Here is a 6,000-nt window from a genome sequence, read left to right on the forward strand (position 1 = left end):
GCTAACATCCAACTTCAATGGCAACTGTAAGCATATTTTGCAAGAAAGAGGGCCTGTTTTTTTGCTTGAAATCTACCATCTCATTAACTTTTCTTTTGGGGGCAATAAAAAGGGCACTAGGGGTTTTTCAGGAGAATGTCAGAGCAGTTCAGAGATCTGATGCCAGACAAAAGAATATTTAGTGTTTCAACTCTACGATACAGTCTCTGCTAAAGAAAAAAATTCTGTTTCAACATTAAAGCAGCTATGACTGAAAATGTTTAATTAGCATTTTGACTATTACTTTATAATTGCTGTAAGAAGTATCCTTTGAAATCAAGTGATTACAAAAACAAGATCCTTTAAAGTCTCATTACTTCAAAATAGAAAAGATTTATATTTTAAAAAAAGGGGGGGTTAAAAAACCTCAGAATTCTCAAAGTACATGAAAACTACCCACTTCTACTTGGAAAACCCTCGAGGCAAAACAGCAATCTTAGGTACTGAACACGAGGTAATTTTTAAACTGTCTTCGAACCCAAACACCTAGTAGAGAAACCTATCTTTTTTGAAAGGGTGGTATGAGTCGATATATTTCGCCCAAGTTAGAAAGGCAGAAAGAATCACTTTGTAAACTTCCCCAAAATATAACGTCCCCTCAAAATTATCCATGTCAGATAAAAATATACCAGTCTCTAGAATATCCAACAGAATTGCAAATAAGGCGTTTAGCATTTTAAATTCCCAATGCATATTTATAGAATAGAATTCTCTTGTCTATCCTTCCAGCCACTCGCATCAGACTCTCTAAGAACTTAACCCGATCTCCAATCTTTAAAGAAAAAAGGGGGTAAATACACAGAAGGATTGTTTACCCCGGACAGGGCAAGGAAGCCCGGTATGACGACGTAGGCCATTGCCAGCAGCCTCCACCACGAGCACGCAGAGCGGGGATTTCTACGAAAAATTCCTCCTCTTCCCTATAAAATCCTAAACGTGGGGTCCTCTGCAGCCAACTGCCGCTTGGGCCGCCTCCGGAAAAAGTACCGGGCGGGGGGAGGGGGGACAACCACAAACACTCGCGCGCACACGCTCACTCCGTGTCCGCGACCGTCGTCGCCGGCGGAAAGCGAGCCACGGGAGGGAGTGTGTGCGCGCGTGTGTGTCTCGGCGCGGCCCGCGGTGACCGAACTGAGCTCTTGGGCCCGCGGCCTCCGAGCCCCAGGGCGCGGCGTGGGCTGCAGGCGACCCGCCACGCCGCTGGGCCTCCCGCCGGAGAAAGGCCCAGGCACGCCCCGGCTCCCGCGCGCCTCTGCCCAACTCGCCCGGGGCGCTGGGGGCAGCGCGAGGGAGAGAAAGAAAGGCGCTTCCCCTCGGCCGCGCGGGGCCGTCCGGCGCTGCGGAGGGCTGGGAGGAGGAGGAACCGCGGCGGCCCGGCTGTCCCTGCGCCGCACCGGGTCCCTGCCGCCCGGGGCGCGCCCTAACCAGCCCCTCCTGCTAAACTTTTTCTTTTTGATTCGCCCCACCCGAAAAGTGCGGCCCGGGCGGGGAAGGTGGGGGAGGCGGGGAGGCGGGCGGGCCGGGCTCCCGGCGGCGGCGGGCGAGGAGGAAGTGGTGCCCGCGGGAGCGCGGCCGGGCAGAGGAAATGCCCGGCCCGCCCGGCCCCCGCCCGCGCCCGCCGCCCGGCCCGCCCAGGCCCCCCGCCCCGCCGCGACTTTGGCGGGCCGAGCCCCGCGCGGCAGTGGCGGCGGCGGCAGCGGCAGCAGATGTGGCCCGGCTGCCCGGAGGAGCCAACAATGCGGGGCCGGCAAAACAAAAGGGTTCCACTTCGCCTCCTTTCCCGTCTTTCACTTGCGCTCCCGGGGAGCCGCGCGGGATCCCCCGCCGGCAGGGGCAGCGCCCCTGGGGACCGAGTGCGGCTCACGCCCCGACTTCCCCACGGAACCCCTCTTCTCCGCGCCCCCCCCACCCTCGCCTCGTAGGCGCAAGGCCCGCCGCACCCCGGCGCGCTCGGACTCCTGTTCCCCGGAGATCCGGCCGTATTGTCCCCGCGGCGCGTCGCGCGCTCGGCCTGGGTCGCCGGCGGCCCCCGGGCGCGCACCCACCGGGCTCAGGGAGCAGGAGCCGGGGGCGCCCAGGGAACCGTCGCCGAGACGCCGCCGCCGCCGCCGCCGCCGCCGCTGCTGCCCTCCGGACGCCGCCGCGCTCGGGGTTTCTTTTTTTTTTTTTCCAACCCTGATGGGAAGGAAGGTGACCGCCTACTTCGCATTCATCAACTCTCATCACAACAACAAAAATCCTGGCGCAAACGGCGGCCAGCGGGCGCAATCGGTGGCGGGGGCGGGCGGGGACCCCCGAGCCAGCGTCCACCCCCGGGCGCCGAGGGGGGACACGAGGCCGGGGGCACGGACCAAAGATGTCCTCGGATGCCGGCTCCGTGTCCTTCGCCCTCTTCCTCCTCCTCCTCCTCCTCCTCCCTGAGTGGCGCAGTGAGGCGCGGGCGCGGCGCCCCCAGCCCGCGGCCGCAGGTGAGGCGGGGGCGGCGGCGGCCCCAGCCCTCCCCCGGGGCCCCCCTTACCTCGTCCCGGACGGTCGGCGTCCACGGCGAAAGGCGCCCACCCTGGAGGCGGCGGCGGCGGCGTCTCCCGCCCCTCCCACCCCACCCGGCGGCGGTGGCGGTGGCGGCGGCTGTGCGGCCCCCCCTCAGCGCGGCATGGCTCCCGGTTCGGTCCCTCGCTCCTCGGGCCGCCGCCGGCTCCTCCGGGCCGCTCCCGAGCCACCTTAAAATGACACACGCACACAGGGACACACACACAAAAACTTAATCTCTCCAGCTCCCCGCCCCTCCCCCTCCCGCCCTCCCCACCCTCCCTCCGCTCCCCTCCCCTCCCCACCCTACCCCTCCCTTCCCTTCCACCTCCTCCCCTCGCCGCCGAGCCTCTTCCTACTTCCCCACCCACCCCACCCCCTTCCTCCGCCCACCCGGTTCCCAATTCCCCCCGCGTCCCGGCCCCGCGCCCTCCCGCCCGCCGAGAGGGGGCTGCGCTGGGGGTCCCCGGCCCGCGCCCGCCCCGCGCCGCGCTCACCCCCGAGAGGATGCTAATTCCAACTTGGATCGGGGGAGGGAACGTCCTGGATGCCGAGCGCCTCCCGGCTATTTGCTCTTCTTTATTTGTTTTCTCCTCCGGGGAAGGAGGAGGAAAACGGAGAGAAAAGGAAAGGAAAGAAGCGGCGCTGGCCGCAGCTCCCGGTGCCCGCTGGCTGCGCAGGAGCGAGGCGGGAGGCGAGGTGAGGGTCGCCGCTCGCTCACTCCTCGCTCCTTTTTTTGGGGGGGGGCAAAGGCGGGGTCTCTCTTTGCAAACCAATGACACAACCCCACATGGGCCGGCCTCGCCCCCTTCAGATACTCCTCACTACAAATCGGCTCTCTCGGGGGATTAGTGGCTCCGCGAAAGTGCACACAAGCGCGGCGGGCGGGAGGGCCAGGGGCCGGGCGCGGCGGGCACTCCCCAGCCCGGCCCCGCCCGGGAGGCTCTCGGGAGGCGCGGGGGCCTCGGTGGCAGGGGCCGAGGTCCTGTCCCGGTGGCTCGAGGTCCGCTGCTCCCCTGGCCCTTCATCCTCCTCCGCCCCTTCCACGTGGGGTACCGGGCAGCCGGCCACGTGGGGGAACGCGAGCCCCGGGTGGCCCCGGTCCCATGGGGCCCCGCCCAGCCAGCGGCGCCGACCAGCCCCCTTCCCGGCCCCCGGGCTCCAACTTCCTCCTGGGCCCCCGCACCGGCCGCTTCTGCCTTCTCAGGCCCGCGGGGTCAGGCGCGGGCCGGCCACAGGGGGCACTTGCGCTCCCCAAATCCAGATCCGGGAGACCGTGCCGGAGAGGCGGCGACCGCTGTGGGTGCGCAGGGAAGGGGCCCTCTGTGCTGCAAGTTGCAGCAGTGCTGTGCCCTAAAAGAAGCAAAACATTCTTACACATTAAAAAAAAAAAAAAAAAAAAAGGTTCCCTCTTGCTGCCTGGATCTCGCCGGGGCATTTGAGAAGCCCTGTGTTGGGTCGGAGCCCCGGGTCTCGAGGAGGGAGGCGCGCTGCGACGTGGGGGCCCGCGACTCGGGGTCCTGGGCTTGCGCGGCGGCCGGGAGCCCACACCGTCCTGACGTCTCAAGGTTGGAGTCTGCACAGCGAGCCTGGGGATCCAGGCCCAGCGGCCGCTCGCGGCCCAACGAGCACCTGGGCTAAATTCCCCGCCCGTGACCCGCGACGTCCGAGCGCCGTCTCCGGAAGGGAGCTGGTGGCCGTGGAGTGTGGGGTCTTCTCCCCGCGCCCCAGGGCCCCCCAAACTCTTCTCACTACCCTGAGTTCGGCGTGCGTCCTCCAAGAATCCCTGGCTGGGCTGAACTGAGCCCTTAGGATCGATTTGTTTAAAAACCCTATTGAGATATTAGGAACTGGATTGAGATGTCGAGCAGGAAAGGAGTGGGAGGGGTCTGAGGTCCGGCCTTTGGAGGCCGCAGGGACCGCCATTCCGCGAACCCAGCCGCGCGGTGTGGTCTCCTCCATCCCTGAGTGCCCCGCGCCCTGCAGAGCCGAGGAAACTTACAGCCAGGGCCAGGGGGCCGGAGGAGAGGCCACCGAGCTGCACGACCCTTTTCTGCATCCCAAATAAGCGTTGCTCCAGGCCTCCCAGTCTTTATTAAACATTTCTTAAATCCTGCCCCAGCCCGCCGCGGGGCTTGTTTGCCAAAGCGCACCAGGTGCGTTGCGGCCTGAGCGGCCTGCAGTGGAGGGGCCGGGACTATCGAAGATTGCTTAATCACTCAACAAGATTTTAAAACGTGATTGAAGACCGCCTACCTGTGAGGGCAGCGCCGACCAGGCCTTTCTTGCCCGCTAGTCCACGTAATGCGGTCGCTAAGAAGCCCGCAGCAGGGTTTTCGCGTGGCCTTCATAGGGCCTGGCCAGGCCAGCTGAGGGGCGCGCCGGGCTGCGCTTCCATCGAGGAACCTCCGCACATGCAATCACGGTTGTCTCGTCTTCTGGCAACCCTGGATCTCCACAAACTGATCTTCAGGGTGCTTCTCTCTTCAGCAGTTTTGCCTCAAGGGCATGGCGCCTCAGCTAGTTTTTGGCTATAAACAAACCGCGGCCACCGCCAGGCTACCGCGTTACCAGTACCTGTTCTTCGGAGTTTCTTAGGCATACACTATAAGAACTACAAATAAAGATTTTCTGCTTCCTTATTTCACAGAAGTCTTTGGTTCTGAGTGGTCTTCTTTTCTCAGGAAGAAACCACAAAAAGCCTGATTTTCCATATCACTCCTTCACTTTCACGTGTTCTATAAATTTGAATTCTGACTTAGAAAGTATTACTAACATGTTCTTGGCCGGGCACGGTGGCTCACGCCTGTAATCCCAGCACTTTGGGAGGCCAAGGCGGGGCAGATCACGAAGTCAGGAGATCAAGACCATCCTGGCCAACATGGTGAAACCCCGTCTCTACTAAAAAAAAAAAAATACAAAAATTAGCTAGGCCTGGTGGCGCGTGCCTGTAATCCCAGCTACTCGGGAGGCTGAGGCAGCAGAATCGCTTGAACCAGGGAGGTGGAGGTTGCAGTGAGCCAAGATTGCACCACTGCATTCCAGCCTGGGCGACAGAGCGAAACTCCGTCTCAAAAAAAAAAAAAAGAGAGAAAGTATCATTATTATTGAGACGGAGTCTCAGTCTGTCACCGGCTGGCGTGCAGTGGCGCGATCTCTGCTCACTGCAAGCTTCGCCCCCCGGGTTCAAGCCATTCTCCTGCCTCCGCCTCCCGAGTAGTTGGGACTACAGGCGCCCGCCACCATGCCCGGCTAATTTTTTTTTGTATTTTTAGTACAGACAGGGTTTCACCGTGTTAGCCAGGATGGTCTCTATCTCCTGACCTTGTGATCCGCCTGCCTTGGCCTCCCAAAGTGCTGGGATTACCGGCGTGAGCCACTGTGCCCGGCCGAGAAAGTATTATTAATATATTATTTGTTTTGAAGACATTA

The 6,000-nt window shown here is 61.7% G+C and overlaps 1 protein-coding gene across 15 annotated transcripts in view; it reads right to left on the reverse strand.

The window, feature by feature from the left end:
* Positions 1 to 3,341, reverse strand: part of CTBP2 (C-terminal binding protein 2) — a 172,762-nt gene extending 169,421 nt beyond the window's left edge. For 3 of the 15 annotated variants that reach the window (XM_034931675.3, XM_034931668.3, XM_063607568.1), the window contains exon 1: positions 2,558 to 2,694. The gene's annotated coding sequence lies outside the window, so the exon portion shown is untranslated. Of the gene's footprint in view, positions 1 to 854; positions 1,457 to 1,979; positions 2,245 to 2,557; positions 2,760 to 3,065 lie in introns of those variants that run through there. The other 12 variants (XM_055093452.2, XM_055093449.2, XM_057299015.2 and 9 more) reach the window with 10 other exon arrangements.
* Positions 3,342 to 6,000: the final 2,659 nt, after the last annotated feature.

Source organism: Pan paniscus, chromosome 8 (genome assembly GCF_029289425.2).
Source record: "Pan paniscus chromosome 8, NHGRI_mPanPan1-v2.0_pri, whole genome shotgun sequence".
NCBI classification, from domain to species: domain Eukaryota; kingdom Metazoa; phylum Chordata; class Mammalia; order Primates; family Hominidae; genus Pan; species Pan paniscus.